Raw genomic sequence first — 17,481 nt, 5'->3', positions numbered from 1 at the left:
GGTCGCCATCTTGGTCCCGGGACTCCAAGGAACTTAGGAATTTAGTCTGCTTAGGTGAGAGTCTGTACCACCTGGGAACTGCCAAAGCAACACAGTGTCTGAGAAAGGTCCTGTTTTGGGCCTTCTTCTTCGGCCAGGAGGAGGTCCAAATACAAGATATCTGCGCACCTTCCCTGTAAGAGAGCTTGCCAACAGAGAGTGCTCTGAGCACTGAAACTCAGAGGAGAGAATCTGTCTCCCAGGTCTGCTGATAGACGGTAACAGAATCACCAGAAGAACAATCTCTAAACAGAGTCAACTATAACTACTAACTCCAGAGATTACCAGATGGCGAAAGGTAAACGGAGGAATCTTACTAACAGGAACCAAGACCACTCACCATCACCAGAACCCAGCACACCCACTTCGCCCAGTCCAGGGAACCCCAACACACCTGAGAACCTAGACCTAGATTTAAAAGCATATCTCATGATGATGGTAGAGGACATCAAGAAGGACTTTAATAAATCACTTAAAGAAATACAGGAGAACACTGCTAAAGAGTTACAAGTCCTTAAAGAAAAACAGGAAAACACAATCAAACAGGTAGAAGTCCTTACAGAAAAAGAGGAAAAAACATACAAACAGGTGATGGAAATGAACAAAACCATACTAGACCTAAAAAGGGAAGTAGACACAATAAAGAAAACTAGGAAAGAAATCTGGAACCATAGATTTGAGCATCAGCAACAGAATACAAGAGATGGAAGAGAGAATCTCAGGTGCAGAAGATTCCATAGAGAACATCGGCACAACAATCAAAGAAAATGGAAAATGCAAAAAGATCCTAACTCAAAATATCCAGGAAATCCAGGACACAATAAGAAGACCAAACGTACGGATAATAGGAGTGGATGAGAATGAAGATTTTCAACTCAAAGGTCCAGCAAACATCTTCAACAAAATTATTGAAGAAAACTTCCCAAATCTAAAGAATGAGATGCATATGAACATACAAGAAGCCTACAGAACTCCAAATAGACTGGACCAGAAAAGAAATTCCTCCCGACACATAATAATCAGAACATCAAATGCACTAAATAAAGATAGAATACTAAAAGCAGTAAGGGAAAAAGGTCAAGTAACATATAAAGGCAAGCCTATCAGAATTACACCAGATTTTTCACCAGAGACTATGAAAGCCAGAAGAGCCTGGACAGATGTTATACAGACACTAAGAGAACACAAACTGCAGCCCAGGCTACTATACCCAGCCAAACTCTCAATTATCATAGAGGGAGAAACCAAAGTATTCCACGACAAAACCAAATTCACGCATTATCTCTCCACGAATCCAGCCCTTCAAAGGATAATAACAGAAAAAAACCAATACAAGAACGGGAACAACGCCCTAGAAAAAACAAGAAGGTAATCCCTCAACAAACCTAAAAGAAGACAGCCACAAGAACAGAATGCCACCTTTAACAACTAAAATAACAGGAAGCAACAATTACTTTTCCTTAATATCTCTTAACATCAATGGTCTCAACTCGCCAATAAAAAGACATAGACTAACAAACTGGCTACACAAACAAGACCCAACATTTTGCTGCTTACAGGAAACTCATCTCAGAGAAAAAGATAGACACTACCTCAGAATGAAAGGCTGGAAAACAATTTTCCAAGCAAATGGTATGAAGAAACAAGCAGGAGTAGCCATCCTAATATCTGATAAGATTGACTTCCAACCCAAAGTCATCAAAAAAGACAAGGAGGGACACTTCATTCTCATCAAAGGTAAAATCCTCCAAGAGGAACTCTCAATTCTGAATATCTATGCTCCAAATACAAGAGCAGCCACATTCACTAAAGAAACTTTAGTAAAGCTCAAAGCACACATTGCGCCTCACACAATAATAGTGGGAGACCTCAACACACCACTTTCACCAATGGACAGATCATGGAAACAGAAACTAAACAGGGACACACTGAAACTAACAGAAGTGATGAAACAAATGGATCTGACAGATATCTACAGAACATTTTACCCTAAAACAAAAGGATATACCTTCTTCTCAGCACCTCATGGTACCTTCTCCAAAATTGACCACATAATAGGTCACAAATCAGGCCTCAACAGATTCAAAAATATTGAAATTGTCCCATGTATCCTATCAGATCACCATGCACTAAGGCTGATCTTCAATAACAAAATAAATAACAGAAAGCCAACATTCACATGGAAACTGAACAACACTCTTCTCAATGATACCTTGGTCAAGGAAGGAATAAAGAAAGAAATTAAAGACTTTTTAGAGTTTAATGAAAATGAAGCCACAACGTACCCAAACCTTTGGGACACAATGAAAGCATTTCTAAGAGGGAAACTCATAGCTATGAGTGCCTTCAAGAAAAAACGGGAGAGAGCACATACTAGCAGCTTGACAACACATCTAAAAGCTCTAGAAAAAAAGGAAGCAAATTCACCCAAGAGGAGTAGACGGCAGGAAATAATCAAACTCAGGGGTGAAATCAACCAAGTGGAAACAAGAAGAACTATTCAAAGAATTAACCAAACGAGGAGTTGGTTCTTTGAGAAAATCAACAAGATAGATAAACCCTTAGCTAGACTCACTAAAGGGCACAGGGACAAAATCCTAATTAACAAAATCAGAAATGAAAAGGGAGACATAACAACAGATCCTGAAGAAATCCAAAACACCATCAGATCCTTCTACAAAAGGCTATACTCAACAAAACTGGAAAACCTGGACGAAATGGACAAATTTCTGGACAGATACCAGGTACCAAAGTTGAATCAGGATCAAGTTGACCTTCTAAACAGTCCCATATCCCCTAAAGAAATAGAAGCAGTTATTAATAGTCTCCCAGCCAAAAAAAGCCCAGGACCAGACGGGTTTAGTGCAGAGTTCTATCAGACCTTCAAAGAAGATCTAACTCCAGTTCTGCACAAACTTTTTCACAAGATAGAAGTAGAAGGTATTCTACCCAACTCATTTTATGAAGCCACTATTACTCTGATACCTAAACCACAGAAAGATCCAACAAAGATAGAGAACTTCAGACCAATTTCTCTTATGAACATCGATGCAAAAATCCTTAATAAAATTCTCGCTAACCGAATCCAAGAACACATTAAAGCAATCATCCATCCTGACCAAGTAGGTTTTATTCCAGGGATGCAGGGATGGTTTAATATACGAAAATCCATCAATGTAATCCATTATATAAACAAACTCAAAGACAAAAACCACATGATCATCTCGTTAGATGCAGAAAAAGCATTTGACAAGATCCAACACCCATTCATGATAAAAGTTCTGGAAAGATCAGGAATTCAAGGCCAATACCTAAACATGATAAAAGCAATCTACAGCAAACCAGTAGCCAACATCAAAGTAAATGGAGAGAAGCTGGAAGCAATCCCACTAAAATCAGGGACTAGACAAGGCTGCCCACTTTCTCCCTACCTTTTCAACATAGTACTTGAAGTATTAGCCAGAGCAATTCGACAACAAAAGGAGATCAAGGGGATACAAATTGGAAAAGAGGAAGTCAAAATATCACTTTTTGCAGATGATATGATAGTATATATAAGTGACCCTAAAAATTCCAACAGAGAACTCCTAAACCTGATAAACAGCTTCGGTGAAGTAGCTGGATATAAAATAAACTCAAACAAGTCAATGGCCTTTCTCTACACAAAGAATAAACAGGCTGAGAAAGAAATTAGGGAAACAACACCCTTCTCAATAGCCACAAATAATATAAAATATCTCGGCGTGACTCTAACGAAGGAAGTGAAAGATCTGTATGATAAAAACTTCAAGTCCCTGAAGAAAGAAATTAAAGAAGATCTCAGAAGATGGAAAGATCTCCCATGCTCATGGATTGGCAGGACCAACATTGTAAAAATGGCTATCTTGCCAAAAGCAATCTACAGATTCAATGCAATCCCCATTAAAATTCCAACTCAATTCTTCAACGAATTAGAAGGAGCAATTTGCAAATTCATCTGGAATAACAAAAAACCGAGGATAGCAAAAACTCTTCTCAAGGATAAAAGAACCTCTGGTGGAATCACCATGCCTGACCTAAAGCTTTACTACAGAGCAATTGTGATAAAAACTGCATGGTACTGGTATAGAGACAGACAAGTGGACCAATGGAATAGAATTGAAGACCCAGAAATGAACCCACACACCTATGGTCACTTGATCTTCGACAAGGGAGCCAAAACCATCCAGTGGAAGAAAGACAGCATTTTCAACAATTGGTGCTGGCACAACTGGTTGTTATCATGTAGAAGAATGCGAATCGATCCATACTTATCTCCTTGTACTAAGGTCAAATCTAAGTGGATCAAGGAACTTCACATAAAACCAGAGACACTGAAACTTATAGAGGAGAAAGTGGGGAAAAGCCTTGAAGATATGGGCACAGGGGAAAAATTCCTGAACAGAACAGCAATGGCTTGTGCTGTAAGATCGAGAATTGACAAATGGGACCTAATGAAACTCCAAAGTTTCTGCAAGGCAAAAGACACTGTCTATAAGACAAAAAGACCACCAACAGACTGGGAAAGGATCTTTACCTATCCTAAATCAGATAGGGGACTAATATCCAACATATATAAAGAACTCAAGAAGGTGGACCTCAGAAAATCAAATAACCCCCTTAAAAAATGGGGCTCAGAACTGAACAAAGAATTCTCACCTGAGGAATACCGAATGGCAGAGAAGCACCTGAAAAAATGTTCAACATCCTTAATCATCAGGGAAATGCAAATCAAAACAACCCTGAGATTCCACCTCACACCAGTGAGAATGGCTAAGATCAAAAATTCAGGTGACAGCAGATGCTGGCGAGGATGTGGAGAAAGAGGAACACTCCTCCATTGTTGGTGGGATTGCAGGCTTGTACAACCACTCTGGAAATCCGTCTGGCGGTTCCTCAGAAAATTGGACATAGTACTACCGGAGGATCCAGCAATACCTCTCCTGGGCATATATCCAGAAGAAGCCCCAACTGGTAAGAAGGACACATGCTCCACTATGTTCATAGCAGCCTTATTTATAATAGCCAGAAACTGGAAAGAACCCAGATGCCCCTCAACAGAGGAATGGATACAGAAAATGTGGTACATCTACACAATGGAGTACTACTCAGCTATTAAAAAGAATGAATTTATGAAATTCCTAGCCAAATGGATGGACCTGGAGAGCATCATCCTGAGTGAGGTAACACAATCACAAAGGAACTCACACAATATGTACTCACTGATAAGTGGATACTAGCCCAAAACCTAGGATACCCACGATATAAGATACAATTTCCTAAACACATGAAACTCAAGAAAAATGAAGACTGAAGTGTGGACACTATGCCCCTCCTTAGAAGTGGGAACAAAACACCCATTGAAGGAGTTACAGAAACAAAGTTTGGAGCTGAGATGAAAGGATGGACCATGTAGAGACTGCCATATCCAGGGATCCACCCCATAATCAGCATCCAAACGCTGACACCATTGCATATACTAGCAAGATTTTATCGAAAGGACCCAGATGTAGCTGTCTCTTGTGAGACTATGCCGGGGCCTAGCAAACACAGAAGTGGATGCTCACAGTCAGCTAATGGATGGATCACAGGGCTCCCAATGGAGGAGCTAGAGAAAGTATCCAAGGAGCTAAAGGGATCTTCAACCCTATAGGTGGAACAACATTATGAACTAACCAGTACCCCTGAGCTCTTGACTGTAGCTGCATATGTATCAAAAGATGGCCTAGTCGGCCATCACTGGAAAGAGAGGCCCATTGGACACGCAGACTTTGTGTGCCCCGGTACAGGGGAACGCCAGGGCCAAAGGGGGGGAGTGGGTGGGTAGGGGAGTGGGGGTGGGTGGGTAAGGGGGACTTTTGGTATAGCATTGGAAATGTAAATGAGCTAAATACCTAATAAAAAATGGAAAAAAAAAAAAAAAAGAAGAGGATTCTAAAAAAAAAAAAAAAACAAAGTAAATGGTGAGAAGCTAGAAGCAATCCCACTAAAATCAGGGACTAGACAAGGCTGCCCAATTTCTCCCTACCTATTCAACATTGTACTTGAAGTCCTAGCCAGAGCAATTCGACAACAAAAGGAGATCAAGGGGATACAAATTGGAAAGGAAGAAGTCAAAATATCACTTTTTGCAGATGATATGATAGTATATATAAGTGACCCTAAAAATTCCACCAGAGAACTCCTAAACCTGATAAGCAGCTTCAGTGAAGTAGCTGGATATCAAATTAACTCAAACAAGTTAATGGCCTTTCTCTACACAAAGAATAAACAGGCTGAGAAAGAAATTAGGGAAACAACACCCTTCTCAATAGTCACAAATAATATAAAATACCTTGGTGTGACTCTAACTAAGGAAGTGAAAGATCTGTATGATAAGAACTTCAAGTCTCTGAAGAAAGAAATTAAAGAAGATCTCAGAAGATGGAAAGATCTCCCATGCTCATGGATTGGCAGAATCAGTATAGTAAAAATGGGTATCTTGCCAAAAGCAATCTACAGATTCAATGCAATCCCCATCAAAATTCCAACTCAATTCTTCAACGAATTAGAAAGGGCAATCTGCAAATTCATCTGGAATAACAAAAAACCTAGGATAGCAAAAAGTCTTCTCAAGGATAAAAGAACCTCTGGTGGAATCACCATGCCTGACCTAAAGCTTTACTACAGAGCAATTGTGATAAAAACTTCATGGTACTGGTATAGCGACAGACAAGTAGACCAGTGGAATAGAATTGAAGACCCAGAAATGAACCCTATGGTCACTTGATCTTTGACAAGGGAGCAAAAAACATCCAGTGGAAAAAAGACAGCATTTTCAACAAATGGTGCTGGCACAACTGGTGGTTATCATGTAGAAGAATGTGAATTGATCCATTCTTATCTTTTTGTACTAAGGTCAAATCTAAGTGGATTGCATGTCACTTTTAAGTGGGAAAATTTTATGGCAAAAGCATAATTTAACCTCGTGGCTTTTTTAAATGGTGCTTCTGGCCCCCTGTGGGGTCTGTAGCAAGAGAAATGCAAGTCATTGGTACTCCTTGAGTTTGAGAACACAGAGCACAGGCAAACAGCTTAGGGCAGGAGAGGAACCGAAACCAGGAAAAGGCAGTGCTTTCAGTCCTTAATCAAAGTTACATGCCACCCTTTAGTGTGTGTGTGTGTGTGTGTGTGTGTGTGCATTCCTGAATACCACATGTGTGTAGGATCCTTTAGAAGTCAGAAGAGTGTGGGTCACCATTAACTGTGAGTTTTCAATCATTCTAAGCTGATGTGTAAGATCTAGGAACTGAACCTTGAGTCCTCTGTAAAAGCAGTATGTGTGCGTGCTTAACCGCTGGCCCATCTCTCCAGCCCTTTGTGTCAACCCTTTTAGCAAGGGCTGATGCCCTCTGAGTAGCTGGAATCTTAGAGGTCCTTTATTTAGACATGCTGATGCTGTTGACCTTTGTATATGCATGGATGTAGTATATACACACTAGCCTCTGTACTTTCTTTAAAAAAAAAACTGTGATCAATTAACCTGGAAAGAACACTAATTGTACATGTTTGTAAATATGACCTTCATCGTCTTCTCCATGAATTCCAAATGGAAATATGGGATAAGCAATGTTTCTCTCTAGAAGGAAGTGCAGATAGAATCAGACTGCTTACAGTGTTTCAGAACCACTCTTTAACCCAGTCTAAATGTACTCAGCCCCACCTCTCTCTGTTCAAGGGTCACATCACTCTCATGGTCATGCAAGCACTGCCCATTGCTTCAGTGTGACTCTACATCAAGAGCTGGGTCTCAGCATGCTATATACTGTAAGTGCTCAGCTGTGGGCATGCAGGTCAGACCTGACCTGGCCCACAGAGCCTCTGGCATTCCTGGTGACTGCCTAGAAAGGTGGCCTAACACAAGGCAACGTGTGAGGAAGTCCATGCTCTGCCCTCCTTAGAACCAGGAAGGAAACAGTGGAAAATCGGTTGAACCTCAAGAGTGTACAGGTCATTCTAACACACCCAAGCCCCATGACCAGACAGCTTATCAGGAGGTTTTTGTACTTGTTGTTGTTTGTTTGTTTGTCTTTTGAGGCTCTGGGCAGCTCATTCTCAGTTCTTCATCTTTTCTTACTTTGTTTCCACAGGGCTCACACATCCCAATGTAACATCACCATATGAACTTTGCCTCAGACTCAACATTGCCTTTGAAGTTCTAAGACGGTAAAATACCTGTTCAGTATATACTAGATGTTCAGGTCATGATGTATTCTTTCTTCATTATTAACCATCTTCTTTCTTATAACTCATAGGTTTCTGTGAGGTTCAATGAAGATAAGAAATGAAGCTGGGAGGAGGCTTAGTAATAGATCATTTGCCTAGAGCGCCTAAGTTTATGGATGCCATTCCCAAAACCAAAATACTAACAAGCATCTCTAAAGTAACACATGGAGAGCCATTGTGTGGCATTCTTATAAATAGCAACTGTCTAAGGCAAGATCCTTATTGCAGTGAATTGATGCAGTTGGGCTAAAAACACGTGTCTTTGCTTTTATAGGGCAAAAAGGGCATCCTGTTCAAAAGGAATATTGACAACATATTTGATTTGATTTTACTTTATTGACTAGATGGGATATCTTGGAAAAATCACACTTATTTTATGTATGTATGTATGTATGTATGTATGTATGTATGTATACATCTGGAGCCTGTGGAGACCAGAAGAGGGTATCACCCTGTAACTGGAGTTTTAGGTGATTGTGAGCTGCCTTGTGGATGCTGGGAACCCAACCTAGGCCCTCTGAAGGAGCAGCAAGTGATAATTAACTGAAAAGTCATCTCTCTATCTCTAAGAATCTTGATCCTTAGAGTTCAGATGCTAATGGAATCATTTAGCTGAAATAGGAGTTGTCAAGACCCTCAGAGATTTATACTTATTAGAACAGAGTTGGTTTTATAGCATTGTTTGATTTTATCAATATTTTATTAGCCTCACAATGCTTTGAGGTAGGGTATGAATTCCCTCATTTTTAAATCATAGAGTTTGGCAACTTGCCTCCAATGCCAAAGATGATAATTTGTAGAATAAATATTTAAAGCAAGCTTTGTCCCATTCCCAAAGCTGGACGTGTTCCTCTGCCCAGGGCTGCACCCAAAAGGGCTGTCCTCTGTCACAGCTTGCTTATTCCTTTTAGACTGTGCTCTGAAAGTTGGAAGCATTCATCTGGAATCTCAGTCCCTGGGAGGTAGAAGCAGGAGAATCAGTAGGTCCCATTTATCTTTGTCTACCTAGCAAGATCAAGGCTACCCTGGGCAACATGTCTCAAAACAAAACAAACAATTATCTGTGATCACCAAAATCAATGTAACACAAAAATAGATTCCTAGACTCTTAGAAAAATTACAGCCACTGGCTCTCACAAAGATAGATAGATAGATAGATAGATAGATAGATAGATAGATAGATAGATAGATAGATAGATAGATAGATAGATAGACAGATCGGTCTTTCAGTGTTAGTCTTTTTCCTGTTTCCATAGTATATGCTACCCTTCATAGCTAAGTTAGGTTGATTTTACCCCCAAGTGAAGTGACAGTCCTGAAGCAAACTAAGATGCAGGCTATAACTAAATCGCTGACTTTTCTGGTCTAACTATAGAAACTATAGAGTCCACAGTGAATTATCTCACATGATTTTTGGTAATAATTTTTCTCTGATCCTAAAGCAACTGCTATCACCTTAAACCATGCACGGGTATTGTAGTCTATAAATGCTGAGGTAAGAAAAGCTTTGGAAAGGTAGATTCTACCAAATGAGTTATTCTTTTCTTCATGGTTGTTCCAAGTTTTCTCATGCATGTTGACTGAAGAACTTGACTCCAAACTTCGCCTTGGAATCCTAATTGCCATACTAACTCTGGTGTTTCTCTTCATCCAATGCTAACGCCCTTGTCAAGGAACAGGGACAGGGTAAAGGTGAACTTCATTTGGAAGATTATACTTAGAAATGAATAGACAGTCTAACAGGGGGACATTTTCATTCACACAAATGCTTCAAAGATCACTTGTGTTAGTTGCGATAGCCTAGCCAAAATGAGGGACTGAAATGTTGTCTTCTCCTAGTATCCAGCACAGGATGCCGAGAAGCGGCCATTTATGTCTCCTAGACATATTTTTTGAAGTAATATAAGAAAATCATAGTGTAGAACAGTGTGAGCAGGAAAGCAAGCACTAGAAAATTGTCATGAGCCAGAAACTTTGCTCGGTGCTTCTCCTGCCTTCCTGATGTCCCCGTTATACTTTCAAAACAACTGAGACTCTGAGCAATGCCTCAGCCAAAACCACACGCTGATTTTCCCAGGCAATTCTCCTCTGTCTAATACTTCTGTTATAGATAATAGACAGTGAGGATTCAGCAACTCATGTCATTGACACTATATGACATAGAGTAGGTGGCCACCCAAAGGGAAGTTTCTGTGTTAGTTAAGAGGACCTTCCCACGTTGAAGATACTGTGAACTCAAAGGTTTCTGTTATATCTACTGTAGGGAAAGGAAACTGGTATTTCTGAAGCTCTCTTCTCTGCCAGACAAGATGCCCAACTTTGACCATATGTCAGCAGTTTTCATCCTCACAATACCCAGCTCATACCTTGCCTGATCAGCAGTGTGGCCAACCTCATGCATCTCTCTAAACGTGCATGTCTATATGATTGACAATGGGTATTCTCGGTGCCTAAGTCTCAGGCAAATATCAGGCAAAGAGAATTGGACATTAAAGTGGAACTATTGGTCACCAGATTTCCTACATGGGTTGTGTCCTTGGCTCATGTTGAACAAGAGACCATCCCCTTTTATTCCGTTTTCCAAGAAAACATCATCTGAACCCACAAAGCAGGCAGGGGGAGGGAGGGAAGAGGGCAGAAGAGAGAGAAGGAAGCCAAAACAGGAGACTCACTTTTTCCTAGCCTGGGGGATGGAGATGATGAAGCTCTGGTTTTGTTTTGGGTTCTGGGATTAGTATTTGATGTTGTTTGTATGTCAATTAATGGAGTGCCAAAGCTAGAAGTCATTTTCCCCAATAAGCAGATGCTCTGATGAAAATGGACAGCAACCTCAGAGTTTCTAAGATCATTCTGGTTTTCCCAGAAGGTTGTTGGGCCTTCAGCCTGGCTCCTCTTCTTCATCTCTTCTCTTGCCACCCAACAGTGCTGAAGGAGTGGGGGCTGGGCTACAAAAGGCTGTTGGAGCACAACTGGTTCCAACATGGCCTCCACAGATTTTGGATGTGGAGCTGTAAGGTTTATACTTATTGCTTTCACTCATACGCTGGCTTGATGTCTTTGGGAATGAGAATACTTAATCTGTGCTACATTGTGATTGAAGGATGTGACGTTTTGTTAATCCCCACTTCTAAAATAGGGATTCACAGTTAAGAGATCGAATGGAGTATCAGAAGACACTTTGAAATTTGACCTTTCGAACAGTGTTTGGTCTATAAGACATGAAGAGTCTTAGTGATGTACTGAAACAGACACTGCACTGTGAGATGACAGTGAGACTGTTTAGTACAGTATGGAACGCTCTGATGGAAAACAGCAGTGTGCTTTGGTGTTAAGCTGATAAGGGATAGATTAATAATAGTTAATTTGACTGAACTTAAAATCACTTCAGAAAAAAACTCTCTAGGTGTGTTTATGACTGTGTTGCCAAAAAGGGTTAAATGAGGAGCGATAGTCTACCCTGCATGTGAGTGACATCATCCTATGGGCTGGCCGGGATAAAGGTGACCCTGGAATGTGTAAACTGTAGGAAGTGAACCAAGCACCATTGTTGGTTTCTCTTTTCTTCCTGCTTTATGGGCAATTGGCTGCCTCTGTTGCTATGTCTTCCCAGTTTTGAGGGACTGTACTCTCTTCCTCCTGATGTTGTGATATCATGTAGTTTGTCAGAGGAATTAGTACATTACCTAATACAGCATGATTCCCAGAAGGGCCATGTCTCCACTTGCCTGTCCCACCTCCCATGGTAAGCAAGACTTTCTGCCTTGGACCAGGTAGACCTGCCACAAAGGCTGGTAGAAAAGAATCCCCCTTGGTCTCTTTTCTTCTATGAAAGCTCTCTAAATGCAGAATCCATTAAGACAAACATGACAGATAAACAGTACATATAGTTTTCCATTGGCTTCTTTGATGCCTACTGCTGTTCTGTCTCCTTAAAGAGACTGCTGCTCATGGTTCATCTCAGGGAGTCATTTAGTGTCTGCTAGGGAACCCCTTTGCTGGTGAAAAGAGGTGAAGTTTCCATGCTATGCAGATCCATCCTCTCCTTGAGTACTTGCTGTGCGCTCATGCAATGCTTACTGCTACACTGTCAGATGTCACTGTCAGATGTCAGCTACACTGTCAGATGGGAAAATGAGACTTGAAGCGATCAACCAACTTTTCCAGGGGCCTATGACCATCCAGGATTTAGAGGTCACTCCCATATCTTGAGCTAAATATTCAAGCAGCAGGAGCTACTGTTTGATTTTACGAACCAATTCAAGAGCACGTCATGAGAAAGTGATTTTATACTTTCTCGATAGTCTCCATTAACAAAGCCCTTGGGGAGGGGAAATGAAGATCAGTCCCATAACTCCTTCAAGAATTCCTCAATAAGAAGCCTTGGAGTTATTTCAGTTTGCCAAATCACTCTCATTTCATTAATTAAAAAGTTGTGGCACACTCCTTCAATCCCAGCACTTGGAAGGCAGAGGCAGGCAGATTTCTGAGTTCAAGGCCAGCCTGGTCTACAAAGTGAATTCCAGGACAGCCAGAGCTACAGAGAAACCCTGTCTCAGGAAAAAAAAAAGTTCTCTCTGCAATAATAATCAACAGAATGGCAAAGGGCCGTGCAAATTCTCCCCTTCTACCTATGGTCCAATCCTTCCCTAATAGCAAAGAACACCTGCACTGGGAAGGGGGTAAGCTACCATTTTGATGTCAAGCAAAGGGTCTCCTGTTATATCGCTTCTGTACCCATGGAAGAGACACACACTAATCCCTCCAAAGGATAACCTTAAAATTACTCTTACTGCTGAAACCTCCAATGCCAGTAGTCTCTTAGCGAGTTGTATATGAACAGCCCCTGACATCAAGGTCAGTAGATGCTGTTGTTTATGACCTACCCACCCAACCTAATGACAGAAGACTCCAATACTACATGTATTAGTGAAGCAAGAAAAGGACTAGAAGATGTCCAGCCTCATTGCAGAAATTAATAAATACAACATTGTACTCTTATCCAATTGGGCAGCATTCTTTATTCAGTAAGTTCCAGGTGGGCTTTCAGGGGGCACAGTGAAATTGGGTTGTCACTCTGGAAATCAGTCTGGCGGTTCCTCAGAAAATTGGACATAGTACTACCGGAGGATCCAGCAATACCTCTCCTGGGCATATATCCAGAAGATGTCCCAACTGGTAAGAAGGACACATGCTCCACTATGTTCATAGCAGCCTTATTTATAATAGCCAGAAGCTGGAAAGAACCCAGATGCCCCTCAACAGAGGAATGGATACAGAAAATGTGGTACATCTACACAATGGAGTACTACTCAGCTATTAAAAAGAATGAATTTATGAAATTCCTAGCCAAATGGATGGACCTGGAGGGCATCATCCTGAGTGAGTTAACACATTCACAAAGGAACTCACACAATATGTACTCACTGATAAGTGGATATTAGCCCGAAACCTAGGATTCCCAAGATATAAGGTACAATTTGCTAAACACATGAAACTCAAGAAGAATGAAGACTGAAGTGTGGACACTATGCCCCTCCTTAGAATTGGGAACAAAACACCCATGGAAGGAGTTACAGAGACAAAGTTTGGAGCTGAGATGAAAGAATGGACCATGTAGAGACTGCCATATTCAGGGATCCACCCCATAATCAGCATCTAAACGCTGACACCATTGCATACCCTAGCAAGATTTTATCGAAAGGACCCAGATGTAGCTGTCTCTTGTTTGACTATGCCGGGGCCTAGCAAACACAGAAGTGGATGCTCACAGTCAGCTAATGGATGGATCACAGGGCTCCCAATGGAGGAGCTAGAGAAAGTACCCAAGGAGCTAAAGGGATCTGCAACCCTATAGTTGGAACAACATTATGAACTAACCAGTACCCCAGAGCTCTTGACTCTAGCTGCATATGTATCAAAAGATGGCCTAGTCGGCCATCACTGGAAAGAGAGGCCCATTGGATACTCAAAATTTATATGCCCCAGTACAGGGGAATGCCAGGGCCAAAAAGGGGGAGTGGGTGGGTAGGGGAGTGGGGGTGGGTGGGTATGGGGGACTTTTGGTATAGCATTGGAAATGTAAATGAGCTAACTACCTAATAAAAAATGGAAAAAAAAAGAAATTGGGTTGTGCTATATAGGCCAGACTTGCCTGGAACTTACTGTAGCTTAGCCTGGCCTTAAACTCATAGTCCCTCTGCCTCAACCTTCTAAGTACTGGGATTACAGACCTGCATCATCATGCCCAGATAATTTATTTAGTTTAAATCAGAGCTCTTGACCAAAGCAAGACTGGTATATCTATGTATGGATCACTGACTCAAAATTTAGCAGTTAAAGATAAAATTCTCATTAACAGAGTCAACCACTGGCAGTACTCCTGCAAGAATTTTCCAAGGAAGACGGCATGCTAGCCATATATCTCAGGAACAAAAATACTACTCTCAGGGCTGGTCATATCAGTCGTGGAGATAGGGGTATCTACCTACCCTCATCAAGTTACTTTAGCTAGAGAAGTTATGATAGGATGCTTACTTTTAATTTTCAATTTGACACTTTAATCACTTGGGAAAGGAATATCAGAGAGAAATTGTCCAGATTAGATTGGTCTGCGGTAATCTCAATGGGGTGTTATGTTTGTTTGCTTGTTTGTCTGTTTGTTGGGAGGAGAGCTGTTCAAGACAGGGTGTCACTATGTAACTCTGGCTGTCCTGAAAGTCATTATGTAGACCATGTTGGCCTTATGTACCCACAAAACTGCCTGCCTCCGCCTCCCACATGTTGGGATCAAAGGTTCAGATCACTACTCCATGCTGAATTATCTTCATTATGCTAATTGAGCTGGGAGGATTCTCCCACTGTGAGTGGCTCCATTCCCCGACTAGAGTCCACCTGTATAAAATGACAGTGAGTAGGACGAGCATGCATATACTTCTTCATAGGTCTGCTCTTGATTGTGGATGTAATGTGCTAGCTACTTCAACTTCCTGCAGCTTTGACTTCTCTGCTCAATGACGGGTTGTGCTCTGGAATGGTGAGCCATATAACGACTCATTCCTTTGAGTTAAGTTGTCAGACTATTTTATTACAGCATCAGGAAACAGAACTAAGATACACACTGCCTTAAAATCATCCATCCAGTTGCCTTAGTCCAACATCACAAAGTGTAGATATCTGGTTATTTGCTTGGCTCTTGCATCCCTCCAAAACAGCAGTCCCTGATGTAGCCAAAACAACTAGAAGCCCATTAGTGTAATTTGGTTGTTCACACCTCAGTAAACTGAACTAGAGTTCCAATAATCATCTTCACTGTACCACTCCAGAAGAAACTCCAAAGAGGAACTGATAGGAGATGCTGAAGGCCAAGGTGAAGCAGTAATTGTCACATACAGAAATCAGTCATGACCAGATAAGATGACATGTGGTCACATAGATGTTCCACAAACTGCCATGCGTTCTCCTTTTCCATGACTCAGCATCTACCTCTCAATCTGCATAAGGTGGCCTCATCTCACTGCAGATGTTTGGCCTTAGAGTCACAGAGATGCTGGCCACACAGAGGCAATGACTGCATTACCCCTACCACATCCAAAGTGCATATAGGAAGAGGCAGTCATCAGGAGAACATGGAGAGTTATGACTAGAGACAAAGATAAAATTCCAACGTTGTGAGAACAGGAAGCAAGAAACCATTCTGCATTGTATGCAGTATATGGTAGATATTTTCCCCAGGAATATGTGGAGAAAATGGATTTGAAGAACATTACAATGAACCGAGTGTTTACGGCTCCCCACATTAGTATGTTGAAATCCTAATCCTCAATGTGGTGATATGGAAAGGTGGGGCCTTTGAGAACTGATTAGGTCATGAGGGTGGAGCTGCTCAATTACCGGATGAGTGCCCCTGAGAGATCTTTTGCCCTGTTAGTGTTATGAAAACAGTAAGAAGCTATCACTAAGACCAGAAAGTGGACTCTCTGAAAATAGCAAGACAGACGATGTCTTCATCCAGGACTTCCCTGACTAAGTATTGGAAATAAGTGTCTGTGGTTTATAAGCCATTCAGACTGTGTTGTTTTGCCATAGAAACCTGAATGGACTCAGACAAGCAATACTCATCTCTGACCTGGCATTTAGAGGGAATGGTGAGCCAGAGGCATTAGTAGGCTGCCAATCATCAAAAGCCAATAATGGAGTCCCACACTTAGGCAGGAGGCATGCTAGGTAATAAGAATAATGCCCCCCCCTGAAAAAGGGTCAACTAATTCTACACAACAGCAAAACAGAAAACCTGGTTGGGAAGAAGGTACAAGGAGGGGAATGTCCTTAGTATAGCACATATGTGTATGAAAACTTAAAAACAAACACAAAAATGGAACACCTGTACATAACCTGCATAAATACTAAACACCATCATATAGACTTGGCTTTTTATGAAGATCTTATTAAATTAAATTTTTTAAATTAGTAGGGGAAGTACTTTTTAATTATTTGTATGTATATTGTGTATATGAGGAAATATAGAACAATAATTTGCTGAGCTTGATAATCAGTAACTATTTCCTCTGATGTAAAAGCATTCCATCTTGGAGATATATGTCTGAGGATATGATACCTAAATGGAAAGTGAAAGTATCATGTATTTTCAGGCAATGACACAACAACATGGTCTAGGGAGAGATGAAACACTCCAGCCTTCAGGGAAGCTCCTTAAGACCAGAAATAAAGAACTCAAAACAGCTTCAGGAAGACCCTGAAACTAACCACATTCACTGGGTCCCTCTGTCCCCAAGAATATCACTCTCAATATGAACAAAGCAGCCTAGAAAAGCAGACACCAGGAGAGCTGCCTAGAAGTGTTGCAGACAGACTGAGACATCAAAAAGACAGTCTCCAAACAGGTGAGTTGTCTGCAGGCTGTGCATTTGGTCCAGGCTTTCAGTTTTTGTAAGATGTCACCCATGCTGATGTGGGCGTTGGTGATGCAGTGTCTGTCTTTGAGTCATTTCTACTTCTTTAAGTAACTCTTCACCCATATTGCTATAAATTACAATTAAACTCATTTGGCTCACCAAGCTGGACTTTGGTGGTATCTGTACTTTAGTCGCTAGTGGGCTCCCCATTTCGTATGAGTAGACATGTGTGTGTTTCATTTCTGCA

Source organism: Mus musculus, chromosome 4 (assembly GCF_000001635.26).
Source record: "Mus musculus strain C57BL/6J chromosome 4, GRCm38.p6 C57BL/6J".
NCBI lineage: Eukaryota > Metazoa > Chordata > Mammalia > Rodentia > Muridae > Mus > Mus musculus.
This window is presented reverse-complemented; position numbering follows the sequence as displayed.